Source organism: Schistocerca nitens, chromosome 9, assembly GCF_023898315.1.
Source record: "Schistocerca nitens isolate TAMUIC-IGC-003100 chromosome 9, iqSchNite1.1, whole genome shotgun sequence".
Classification (NCBI taxonomy): domain Eukaryota; kingdom Metazoa; phylum Arthropoda; class Insecta; order Orthoptera; family Acrididae; genus Schistocerca; species Schistocerca nitens.
In genome coordinates this window covers 117,831,876-117,846,087 of record NC_064622.1, presented here as the reverse complement: position 1 = coordinate 117,846,087, position 14,212 = coordinate 117,831,876, and the positions used below count along the sequence as shown (strand labels likewise).

The 14,212-nt window shown below is 38.7% G+C and overlaps 1 protein-coding gene across 1 annotated transcript in view; it reads right to left on the bottom strand.

Annotated features, from left to right (window-relative positions):
* Positions 1-14,212, bottom strand: part of LOC126203288 (serine/threonine-protein kinase BRSK2) — a 195,958-nt gene that overhangs the window by 64,497 nt on the left and 117,249 nt on the right. The gene's annotated exons all lie outside the window — the stretch shown is intronic.

Genomic DNA, 14,212 nt, shown 5'->3' with positions numbered 1-14,212 from the left:
TCTTCCATTAACAGCCTAGCATCTTCTAATGAACACCTGGATCCTACTATATCCACAACATTTAGAAAATGATTATTAAAAATATTTTCAACTTCTGACTTTTTGTTCGTAAAGTTTTCATTCAATTTGATGGTAATACTGTCTTCCTCTGCTCTTGGTTGACCTGTTTCTCTTTTAATAATATTCCAAATTGTTTTAATTTTATTATCAGAGTTGCTGATTTCAGACATGATACACATACTCCTGGATTTTTTAATAACTTTTCTTAATATAACACAGTAGTTTTTATAATTTTTTATAGTTTCTGGGTCACTACTCTTTCTTGCTGTCAGATACATTTCCCTTTTCCGGTTACAAGATATTTTTATACCCTTAGTAAGCCATGGTTTGTTACAAGGTTTCTTATGAGTATATTTAACTATTTTCTTGGGGAAGCAGTTTTCAAATGCATTTACAAAAATGTCATGAAATAAATTATATTTTAAATTGGCATCAGGTTCACAGTACACCTCATCCCAGTCTAACTGCTGTAGGCTTTCCCTGAAATTTGCAATTGTTAAATCGTTGACTGAACGTACTACTTTGGAGGACTGTTTAGTATTGCTAAATGGAGCTATGTCATATATTGTAACTAGCTGTGCACCATGATCAGAAAGACCATTCTCAACAGGCTGAGCATTTATCCAGTTAAACTTATCTTGGTCTATAAAGAAGTTATCTATCAGTGAGCTGCTATCCTTTACCACCCGAGTAGGAAAATCAATAACGGGTGTCAAATTAAAAGAACCGAGTAATACTTCAAGGTCATTTTTCCTATTACCCTCTTTCAGAGAATCTACATTGAAGTCCCCACAAATAATAATTTGCTTCCCCCTGTCTGACAGATAGCACAACAAGGAGTCCTAATTTTTCAGAAATAGATGAAAATTTCCTGATGGGGACCTATATACAGTTACAATTATAAATGTGCCTTTATTTAATTTAAGCTCACAGGCACATGCTTCTATATGTTTCTCTACGCAAAACTTTTTTGTTTCTATACTTTTTGCACAATGATAATTTTTGACATATATGGCAACTCCTCCTTTCTCCATATTTTCTCTCATTACATGTGCAGAGAGCTTATATCCACTTACATTTACCTTATCCATATCAGTAACAATGTGATGCTCAGACAGGCATAGTATATCTATTTCATTCTCAGCTTCTAAATTTTCTAAACAAACCAGAAGCTCATCTACTTTATTCTTTAAACTCCCAATATTTTGATGAAATATACTTACATTATTTTTAATTATACTGTTATGAGAACCTTTCCTTATTCTAACATTTGCAGTACTCTCCTGTCTGAGTTTCTCATTGTGCTTAGGCCTAGTTCCTATACCAGGATCTGTGCCAAATTTTTGTAGAAAAGGTTCACAGTACTCATCTTAATGGAAGGTGAGCACAAACTGACTCAACGAAACAATGTGCTCTATTGATCCTAAGTCTTTACAATTTTGACTTTGTTAAACTGACATTGCAGTGTTCACCTTTGGCACTTTAATCTAGGAGATGTGAGAAATTCAGCTAAGTAAAAAAGCTGAGCCATCTGCACATTCAATTACATATACAAGCTGACTTCTGAATTTTCCTGTGTGTGAGACTGCATTTCTACATCTAAATCTACATCCATACTCCACAAGCCACCTGACGGTGCGTGGCGGAGGGTACCTTGAGTATCTCTCTTGGTTCTCCCTTCAATTCCAGTCTCGTATTGTTCATGGAAAGAAGGTTTGTCGGTATGTCTCTGTGTGGGCTCTAATCTCTCTGATTTTATCCTCATGGTCTCTTTGTGAGATATATGTAGGAGGGAGCAATATACTGCTTGACTCCTCGATGAAGGTATGTTCTCGAAACTTCAACAAAAGCCCATACCGAGCTACTTAGCGTCTCTCCTGCAGACTCTTCCACTGGGGCTATCATCTCCGTAATGCTTTCACGATTACTAAATGATCCTGTAACGAAACGCTTCTCTCCATTGGATCTTCTCTATCTCTTCTATCAAACCTATCTGGTACAGATCCCACACCACTGAGCAGTATTCAAGCAGTGGGCGAACAAGAGTACTGTAACCTACTTTCTTTTGTTTTCGGATTGCATTTCCTTAGGCTTCTCCCAATGAATCTCAGTCTAGCATCTGCTTTACTGATCATCAACTTTATATGATCATTCCATTTTAAATCACTCCTAATGCCTACTCCCAGATCATTTATGGAATTAACTGCTTCCAGTTGCTGACCTGCTATATTGTAGCCAAATGATAAGGGATCTTTCTTTCTATGTATTCTCAGCACATTACACTTGTCTACATTGAGATTCAATTGCCATTCCCTGCACCATGCATCAATTTGCTGCAGATGCTACTGCATTTCAGTACATTGTTACAACCTTTCGATATACCACAGCATCATCCGCAAAAAACCTCAGTGAACTTCCAATGTCATCCACAAGGTCATTTATGTATATTGTGAATAGCAATGGTCCTACGACACTCCCCTGCGGCACACCTGAAATCACTCTTACTTCGGAAGACTTTTCTCCATTGAGAATGACATGCTGCGTTCTGTTATCTAGGAACTCCTCAATCCAATCACACAATTGGTCTGATAGTCCATATGCTCTTACTTTGTTCATTAAACGACTGTGGGGAACTGCATCGAATGCCTTGCGGAAGTCAAGGAACACGGCATCTACCTGCGAACCTGTGTCTACGGCCTTCTGAATCTCGTGGACGAATAGCGCGAGCTGGGTTTCACACAATCGTCTTTTTCGAAACCCATGCTGATTCCTACAGAGTAGATTTCTAGTCTCCAGAAAAGCCATTACACTCGAACATAATACGTGTTCCAAAATTCTACAACTGATCGACGTTAGAGACATAGGACTATAGTTCTGCACATCTGTTCGACGTCCCTTCTTGAAAATGGGGATGACCTGTGCCCTTTTCCAATCCTTTGGAACACTGTGCTCTTCTAGAGACCTACAGTACACCGGTGCAAGAAGGGGGGCAAGTTCCTTCGCGTACTCTGTGTAAAATCTAACTGGTATCCCATCAGGTGCAGCGGCCTTCCCTCTTTTGAGCGATTTTAATTGTTTCTCTATCCCTCTGTCATCTATTTCGATATCTACCATTTTGTCATCTGTGCGACAATCTAGAGAAGGAACTACAGTGCAGTCTTCCTCTGTGAAACAGCTTTGGAAAAAGACATTTAGTATTTCGGCCTTAAGTCTGTCATCCTCTGTTTCAGTACCATTTTGGTCACAGAGTGTCTGGACATTTTGTTTTGATCCACCTACCGCTTTGACATAAGACCAAAATTTCTTAGGATTTTCTGCCAAGTCAGTACACAGAACTTTACTTTCGAATTCATTGAACGCCTCTCGCATAGCCCTCCTCACACTACATTTTGCTTTGTGTAATTTTTGTTTGTCTGCAAGGCTATGGCTATGTTTATGTTTGCTGTGAAGTTCCGTTTTGCTTCTGAAGCAGTTTTCTAACTCGGTTGTTGTACCACGGTGGCTCTTTTCCATCTCTTACGATTTTGCTTAGCACATACTCATCTAACGCATATTGTACGATGGTTGCATTTGCCAGACGGGCCAAGTTTTAAATTATAATATTGTACTGTTCATGTCTTTTTCATATATTTTCCACTAACTGTGTCAATGCTCATGTGTAATGTGTTACATTGTTCATTTTCAGGAATTTTTGTGATGAAAAACTCTTACTATATCATAAATTGTAAACTTAATTCATGATTTTTAGATGCTTTTAGCAACAGTATCCTTCTTCAGAAACAATTGTTCCATAATTTCACTGTACATTTAAATGAAAAAAGATATATTTTTGAGAATTTTTTTAAACCTGTGAGTTGTGCATTACTTATTTCATAGAACATCAGTGTCTGTAATTTACAGTCATATCATATTACATTAGTTTTCTCTTTCAAGAGCAGTGTATATTGTCTGCATTTATCATAAATTAATGCTATTGTCAAAACCATTAGTGAACATAACCAGAAAAATGTTTCAGAGAAACAAGTTTTTCTGTTGCTGTAATATATATCTCAGTTAACCGCTCCAGTTCTGAAAGGTTACTGGTAATACTTGTAACATCTTAGACCCATAAAGTGAAAGAGAATCATCAAGTTCAGTTTAAACTTATTTGTTTGCTATTCCGTAAAATACTGCACCAATCACAATGCAGTCCCCCTATGTACACTGTTTGTGGGATGGGATAAGATAGTTGCTGTTCATAAGCAGCTGGAAATCACTCTGACCACTGTCAAGTAATTGAAAGGTGCTGCAAATGAGTGTGTTGAGAGGACTCCTAAGAATCATATACTAGAGACACAAAAGGTATATGACTCTTGGAAGCCTCCTAAGGTCCTGTCTCCTCTGCAGGAAGTACAGGATCTGTCACTACTCACCCACTTGACTGTGAGTAGTGTGTCTGTAGCTGAGCTAGGCAGCCTGTACAGGGGAGACAGGGACCAGGGAGAACTCAGGTTGTTACACTCATTCCCCTAACCAATAAATCTGAGGTGCTGTCTCCCACTTAAACTAAATGTGAGTTGACGAGACTCACTTCATCTGTTGGGAAACATGCTGTGTTCCATATCAAGGGGAGGCTCACACAAAAGGTTAGGGTCTTGATGTACCTTTACTCAGGACACACACGATTTCAGAGATCATGTGTGCATACAGTTCACAGGCCTGCTTACAGAGGCCACCTGGGTCAGCCTGCTGGCACGCTCTGGTGAGCTTCCAAAGAAACAGTATTATTTGAGTGATAGTAAATGAGTGCTTAGACTATTCTCTAACCTGTATTACTGTTGTACAGTCAATATGTTCAGTGCTACGCACAACCTTTACTTCATTGTATCTTAAGTGTTTCTCTATAAAGTACTACACTCCATAAATTGTGTTTGTTCTTGTGATAGCAAGTGTCCTACTTGTTGGCAGTTCAAACATATGGCAAACAATGGTACCCCTTAGGAAAAAGGCAGCATGAGATGGGAAGGAACACCATGTGAACTCAGTGTGTATGTCTGGAAACCTGATCCAACATACTGATGTGGCTATACCAGTAGCCACTAAGGGAACAGGATGCAGTCTACTGCAGATTGTGGTGCACATGAGGACAAACAATGTCTGTCAACTGTGCACTGAGGTCATACTTTGATTATTCCACTGGCTGGCAGAGAAGGTTGAGAAGGCAATCCTCACTCAAGAGTTTCAATGAAGCTCACAATTTGCATTATTGTCCCCAGAACAGATCAGGGGCCTATGGTTCTGAGTCAAGTGGAAGGTTTGAACCAGACACTGCAAAGGTTCTGCAACAGGTTAAGCTGAAAATTCCTAAACTTGCGACACAGGACTGAGAACTGTAGGGTCCCACTAAATGCATCAGGTGTGCACTATGCATCAAAGGCTAGTAAAAAGGTAGCTCACTGTCTGTGGAGTACACACAAAGTTTTTTAGGTTAGATGACTTTCAGTCCAGTCCAGTTAATGATAGCTGTAAGAGAGCTAGAGGTATCAGTATAAGAACCAAAGAAATGTCAGTCTCATATGACAGTATTGAAATCCTAGTAGTTAACTGCCAAAATATACACAACCAAGTGCCAAAGTTTGCAGCACTCATAAAAAGTAGTGAAGTTCACATAATACTAGGTACAGCCAACTGGTTAAAACCCAAAAGCAACAGCAAGGTGATTTTTGGGGAAAATGTAAACATACCAGAAGGATACACTAATGGAAAATGGAGATGGCACAATTGTTGCAGTAGACAAGAAACTGAAGCTGCATGTGAGATTGTTTGGACAAGACTCAGTGTCAGGGTTGGGCTAAAATTATAAGTGGCTCCTTCTACTGACTACTGGTCTTACTCCCTGAGGTAACTGAAAACTTTAGAGAAATCATAAGTTCACTAGTATGTAAGTTCCCCAATCATGCTGTGAACATTGGAGGAGATTTTAATCATCCAATAATCAATGGGATAATTATAGTTTTTTTTAATGGTGGGCATGACAAGACATCCTGTAAAACATTACTAAATGCCTTCTCTGAAAACTAACTGGACCACGTGGTTTGGAATCCCACTCATGATAGAAATATATTTGAACTTATGGCCACAAACTGGCCTGACCTCTTTGAGGATGTCCGCATTAAAACCAGTATTAGTGACCATAAGGCAGTTGCAGCAAGACTGATTACCAAAGTACAAAGGGCAATAAGTGGAAAGATTTATATCTTCAGTAAATAAGATAAAAAAGCAGTAGTGCCATGTGCCATATCTCAGTGAGGAACTCAAAAAACTTTCAGTACAGGGCACTGCATGTAACTTCTAAAGAAACAGAGACTACTGCATAATACACACATCAAAAAAAGTTTTGCATCACCTCAGTTCTGAGAGTTCCAGAACCTGTATAGAAAACTGGAATAGAGATCAACATAAGCATCATTTCTGCCCTTTTTATTGCTCATGAAAACCACACATTGCATGTTGTACCACCATACAGTAAGACCTTCAGAGGTGGTGGTCCAGATTGCTGTACACACCAGTACCTTTAATACCCTGTAGCACGTCCTCTTGTATTGATGCATGCCAATATTCATCATGGCATACTATCCAGAAGTTCATCAAGGCTCTGTTGTTCCACTCTTCAATGGCAATTCAGTGTTGATCCCTCAGAGTGGTTGGTAGGTCAAGTCATTCACGAACATCACTTTTCAATCTATCCCAGGCATGTTTGATAGGGTTCATGTCTGGAGAACATGCTGGCCATTCTAGTCGAGCGATGTCAGTATCCTGAAGGAAGTCATTCACAAGATGTGCATGATGGGGGCGCGAATTGTCATCCATGAAGATGAATGGCTTGCCAGTATACTGCTAATATGGTTGCACTATCGGTCGGAGGATGGCATTCACATATCGTACAGCCATTATGGCGCCTTCCATGACCACCAGTAGTGTATGTCTGCTCCACATAATGCCACTCAAGAACAGCAGGAAACCTCCACCTTGCTGCACTCACTGGACAGTGTGCCTAAGGCATTCAGCCTGACCGGGTTGCCTCCAAACACCACGTCTCCGACGATTGTCTGGTTGAAGGCATATGCGGCACTCATTGGTGAAGAGAATGTGATGCCAATCCTGAGCAGTCCATTAGGCATGTTGTTGGGCCCATCTGTACCATGCTGCATGGTGTCATGGTTGCAAAGATGGACCTCACCAGGGATGTTGGGAGTGAATTTGCACAATCATGCAGCCTATTGTGCATAGTTTGAGTCATAACATGACGTCCTGTGGCTGCAAAAAAAGCATTATTCAACATGGTGGCATTGCTGTCAGGGTTCCTCTGAGCCATGACACATAGGTAGTGGTCATCCACTGCAGTAGTAGCCCTTGGGCGAGGCATGTCATTGACAGTTCCTGTCTCTCTGTATCTCCTCCATGTCCGAACAACGTCGCTTTGGCTCACTCCGAGACACCTGGACACTTCCCTTGTTGGGAGCCCTTCCTGGTACGAAGTAACAATGCGGATGCGATCAAACTGTGGTATTGAATGTCTAGGCATGGTTGAACTACAGACAACATGAGCTGTGTATCTCCTTCCTGGTGGAATGACTGGAACTGATTGGCTGTCAGACCCCTCCGTCTAATAGGTGCTGCTCATGCATGGTTGTTTACATCTTTGGGCGGGTTTAGTGACATCACCTGAACAGTCAAAGGGTCTGTGTCTGTGATACAATATCCACAGTCAACATCTATCTTCTGGAGTTCTGGGAACCAGGGTGATGCAAAACATTTTTTGGTGTGTGTAGATGTAAAACAGAGCATACAGCTTTGGGCAGAGATGTGCTGAATGAAATGTATTAGCTGCTACGAGAGCAGTACAGATGCCTTCAATGACTACCATAGCAGAATATTATTGAAAGATTTACAGAATCCAAAGAAATTCTGCTCATTTGTAAAAGCTGTTAGTGGCACTAAGATTAGTGTCCAGTCACTCATAGAAAAGACTGCAGCTCCAATTGACAGTTGCAGAGCAAAAGCAGAAATACCTAACTCTATTTGCAAATTTTCCTCCACAAAAGGAAACTGAGAGTAATGTCCCTACTTAATTCTTATACCACTGCAAAGACAACTGAAACAGATATTTGTGTCAGTGACATTGAGCAACAGCTGAAGTCAGTGAAATAGAACAAATCTCCAGTGCCTGAGGAATCTCTGTCAGATTCTACACCATATTTGGAGCCAAGTTAGCACCTCTTTTATCCATAATATATTGAAGATTCCTTGAACAGGAAGACAGTGTCATGTTGATTAATCGGGTTTCTGCTGGTTATTCGTGTCTTTCCTGCATGGTATTTCAACTGCGTGACTCGCAGTCTTCTTCAGGTGCTATCAGACAGCACCTGAAGAAGACTGCGAGTCACGCAGTTGAAATATCGTGCAGGAAAGATGCGAATAACTAGCAGAAACCCGATAAGTCAACATGACACCTCGCCGGGAAAGCTTGAAGAATTACATTAAAAATACAGTGCCCAGTGGTCAGAAGAATACATGAATCACACCCATTTACAAGAAGGGCAGCAGAAGTGAACATCAAACTAACATCCATTATCCCTAACATGCACTTGTTGTAGTGGCTTAGAACATATTCTGAGCTCAAATGCAATGAGGTATCTCAGACAGAATGAACCCCTCTATGCCAACCAGCATGGATTACAAATATGCCAGTCATGTGAAATGCAACTCATGCTTTTCGCATATAATATCCTGCAAGCTGTGGAGCAAGGCAGTCAGGTAGATGCAATGTTTCTTAACTTCCAAAAGGTATTTGACTCACAAGGAAATGGGACCAAGCATTAAATTTTTCACACAGAAAGAATACACCTAAAGAAATACAGTGCCAAAATTTTAGCTGCTAAGGTGCACAGGACGTATTTCTTTTAATGTTCCAGTTACTCTTTTTTGCCATGCAAAGAAACACTTATAACAGCAGTTCGTACAACCCTTCCTGCCTTGCGAGCAAGTTGGAAAATATACAGTTGCAATCATGACAACAGAGTGTAGCACCACACAGCGCAAAGTCCAAAATGCATACACACAAATTTTAAGCATTGAAACCATGCAAAAATGCCTCAAATCGTTAGTTTTTTGAATGACTTGCAGTTAATACAAACAGCTAAACTGTTGCAGATGTAGTTATTACACAAGTGACTAGCAGAAGAAAGAAAATCAAGGCAGTGTATGATGTTACATCACAGATGATTTTACTAACAATGGAACAGTTCCTTGTTTATTTCCTGTAGTAATCACAAAAATATGAAGTGTCTATTGGATGATTGAAACAAACTGAATATTTTTCTTACACTAGGCAAGCATGATACAAGAAAAATTAATACATTCTGGCAGTTCAGTGTAATTACGGGTTTTAGTTGGACAATACCGGGGCAGATTTAAAGTGATCATTGTTGTTTTTCTGCATATTGTGCTGCATACCAGGCATACTTGATCAAATTCATAAAATGTGGTGATGAAAACTGATGATGCACAAGTGTCTTAAGTTTAGCAATATTGTTCCACTGATAAACCCGAGAGACAAATAGCTGTCAAGAACTACATTGTTCGACAGGATTCTGAAAAATGCTTTACACTCTCAAAAAAGTTTTTACAAGAGGCTGACTCACGCTGTTAGTTACTGGTAGAATCCCATTATTACATTAACAGCCTTTCATTGTACTCCTAAAGACAGAAGTCCTGTTATGTCTAGAGCATGACTCAGACAAAAGCAATGAATTATTTTCTGAAACTGGTAAAAAGGTGTTTCAGTTGTAATATTGAAACTTATTCTCTTCCATTTTTATGGATTAGTTACATCCATTATAAGATGTTTTTCAGCTAATTAGTCCTAATTCACTGATACTTATCACTGGCCCTGCTGTATGCGCATGTGTCATAGATTTCATTGACTGCAAAGCAACTACGTCTTTTTTACCATCAAAATAATAAAGTGCAGTTTGCAACAGTTCTCGCATGAAACCTGACTGACTAGCATTATAAGCAGCATTTCAGGGAATAACAAGAAGTTTCATCTTCATGTCAGCTACAAATTTCTCTGTAGTATTACCAAATAATGACATCTCCTCTAAATGTTTATTTCAAGTAAACTTTGTAATTTTGCAGCATTCTTTTCTGTATAGCTTTCTGAATCTGCTTAACTACATTGAAAAAGCCTGAAAATCAGTAATGTTCATCTCAGTCATAATTTAGAGACCCCAGTTTCGTAGATCCCCCTTGGTAACAGTGCACTGACTTTCATAAGCAGTTCTGAATCTTTAGAGTAGCTTTCCTTTCGCACTTTTGTGAGTTTCATTTCAGCACATATTTTGTAGTTTGTGTAAATCTTTCTTCCATTTATACAAGCCACTTTCTGATTGTATAACAGGAAACTGGCTTTGCACCCTGCTTAACTTTATTTGTTTTCTTCCCCCTCCATTTAACCAACAAAAAAAAAATGTACACCATTTTCTCCCTCCCTGAAAATTACTACTGTAATGTTTCTTATATTTTTGATATGAACTTTAACTAGCACAACAATCATTGTTTGTGCCAATTCATGGAATCATCAGAGTTATTTCCTGCTTCTTCTAATGTTTACACAATTTCTAACAAAATTTTAACATAATTCAGATGGATGACCAAGGAATTAACTAATACATAACACATACGCAGACTTTTTGGAGAAATAGGAGATTTTTCTTGCATACCACATACTTCATATTTCATCTTTGTAACACTGAAAAGATGAACTGGATTTTACATTACTATCAAACTCTGTAGCCTGTACAAAGACAGATGCTATTAGGAAGCATATACAAAAATGACACAAAGAAAATTAATTCAGTTTTATTTTCATTGTTAATACTTTGCAATATTGCAAAGGGGCCTGCTAGTTATTGTTGATATCAAATTAGTTGCAGATCTGAGGAAATAATAATTTTGAACAATTGTGTCAGAGAAACTATCAATGGAAACTGGAATTCGCTTTACGAATTACAATTGCACTGTGTCGTGTATGTGTTTATTGATGTGCCATCAAGCAAGGCTATGCAGCTGCCATGTTGTCCATATGCAGGCCGAAAATCATCACAGCAAAGAATGGAACTTATAGATTCCTCGCTTAAGCCACAAGCTATATGGATACTCACCAGATTCTGGGAGGTACAATATAATGGGAGCAGGGCCAACATGACATGCAAATTAATAGGTTATTCAAATCCTTTCTTTTCATAATATGTAGGACTGAAGTTTTAGCTATTTCTTTGTATCCAGTTTCTTGAATGTATTTGCCTTCCCTCTGATGTCAACACATCTTACAAAACAAGAAAATTGAAGCTTATTTCTCTCTCTCTCTCTCTCTCTCTCTCTCTCTCTCTCTCTCTCTCTCTCCACTTGCAACTAGCAAATTCTCCTTATTCACTGACATTCTGTACAACATGGCACTATAACGTAGTTTTACAACATTACCTCTGCAGACTGCACATTTTTGTGACACAAATGCTTTTTGAATTAAGTCCATTTAAAAATGTATGTTGTATTTGCTCCAACAGGTAGGCAATTGCATCACTGGCCCATTCTTTCTCACCGAGTCTGCTGTCGACAGTGCTGTTTACCTGGGAGTCTTACAATAGTTTGCCATGCCACAATTGGAACACCTGCAACCTGATGTCATATTCCAGCAGGATGAGACACCACCCCATTGGTCTCAAAATGCCTGTCAATTTCTAGATGAAAAGTTTTCAGATACATGGATTAGACAAGAAGGACCAATTCAATGACTGCCATGATCCCCTGACCTCACACCATCTAAACTTCTTCCTGTGGCATTTTGTAAAGGATATGGTGTTCCAAACTGAGGTTAGAGCTATAGGACATGCATTCACAATGCATTTTAACATGTCATCATGGTGATCTTGAACTGTACATGGAAAGAAATTGAATTCTGACTAGACATTACCCTTGCCACCCAGGTTGCAAAAACTGATGTGTATGAATGAGAAAAAAACATTATGAGCTATCTTATCGCATGTTGAATATCTAGCATAGTTTTAAAAGTAGTATAGTTGTAGAGATAGTTTATGAACACCATGTATTATTTTGTGTGCCATTGCTTTTTCTCTATAAAAAATACCTAGAAAGGTAAACACACTGGTTATGATTAAGTACAACACTTGAACTTTTCAGTGAAGCAAATGTACCATAATGTACCTGGCATACACAATAATTTATTTTGTGCTGGTTATAATTAAGTACAATACATGAACTACTCAGTAAAGCTAATTTTATAAAAACCTATTGCAATGTATTGTAAATGTCAGTCCATTTACTGTAAATATTAATATATTTTGTCTGACACCTATACTACATTGTATAATATTAGATCATATGGACTAAATAAGTAAGGTGTAGCACAAGTCTTTGTTAACGTATTGCCCAATGTAGTAATCAGGTATTTTCCGGTATTCCATAATTTTAATGCAGTTCATTTATTTGTTGGTTTACATACAAATGATCATTATTAGTAACATGCCCTGTAAATTAGTTTTTTTTATGTCTGAGGATGGTACAGTAAGACCACAATTACCCAGCACTTGATAAACCAGCACACCCAATGCTCTGGGATGTGTCAGAAATTTTCCCATATATTTAACTTGATGCTATTGGCAGTACAATCAGATGCCTTCAGCAAACATCAGAACAGTTTGGCACAGCAAGCGGTCAGTAACTATTGCCAGCCTCACTGAGTGATTGTTCTCACCAAGATAAGACAACTGCATTGTTAGCTTTGTGATAGTTTCAACGATTCTTCACTCACTAGACAATAATGTACAGTTCTTATATTTGCATCAGTGTTATACAGTTTTATTTAGTATTGAATTGAAAAACTGGTAGAAGCTGACCTCAGGGAAGAGCAGTTTGGATTCCGGAGAAATGTAAGAACACACAAGGCGATACTGACCCTATGGTTTCTCACAGAAGATAGGTTAAGAAAGGGAAATCTAGGGTTATAGGATTTGTAGACTTCGAGAAAGCTTTTCACAATGTTGACTGGAATGTAGCAGGGGTAAAATATAGTGAGTGAAAGGCTATTTACAATTTGAACACAAAGCAGATGGCTGTTATAAGAGTTGAGGGGTGGGGAAAGAAAAGTGGTTGACAAGTCGAGTCAGACAGGGATGTAGCCTGTCACCAATGTTATTCAATCTGTATATTGAGAAAGCAGTAAAGAAAATAAAACAAAAATTTGGAGTAGGAATTAAAAGTCCAGGGAGAAGAAATAAAAACTTTGAGATTTGGTGATGATTTTTAATTCTTGACTTGGAATGACCTGGAAGAGAGTTGAATGGAATGGACAGTATATTGACAGGAGGACATAAGATGAACATCAACAAAAGCAAAATGAGGATAATGGAATGTAGCAAAATTAAATCAGGTGATGCTGAGGGAATTAGATTAGGAAATGAGACACATAATGCTATTTTGGGGAGCAAAATAACTGATGATGTTTGAAGTAGGAAGGATATAAAATGTAGACTGGTAATGGCAAGAAAAGTGTTTCTGAAGAAGAGAAATTTGTTAACATCAAGTACAGATTTAAGTGTCAGGAAGTCTTTTCTGAAATTATTTGTATGGAGTGCAGCCGTGTATGGAAGTCCAACATGGACAATAAACAGTTTAGACAAGAAGTGAACAGAAGCTTTTGAAATATGGTGCTACAGAAGAATGCTGGGCATTAGATGGGTAGATCATGTAACTAATGAGGAGACACTGAATAGAATTGGTGAGAAGACAAATTTGTGGTACAATCTGACTAAAAGAAGGGATTGGTTGGTTGGACACATTCTGAGGCACGAAGTGATCACCAATTTAGTACTAGAGGGAAACATCATAGACAGAGACCACAAGATGAGCACATTAAGCAGATTCAGAGGGATGCAGGTTGCAGCTGTTACTCAGATATGAAGAGGCTTGCACAGGATAGAGTGGCACGGAGAGCTGTATCAAACCAGTCTTTGAACTGAAGACCACAACAACAACACAGATACATTTAGTAAAGTGGCATAAAGCTGCTGTAACATATCTTGATTTTTCAAAA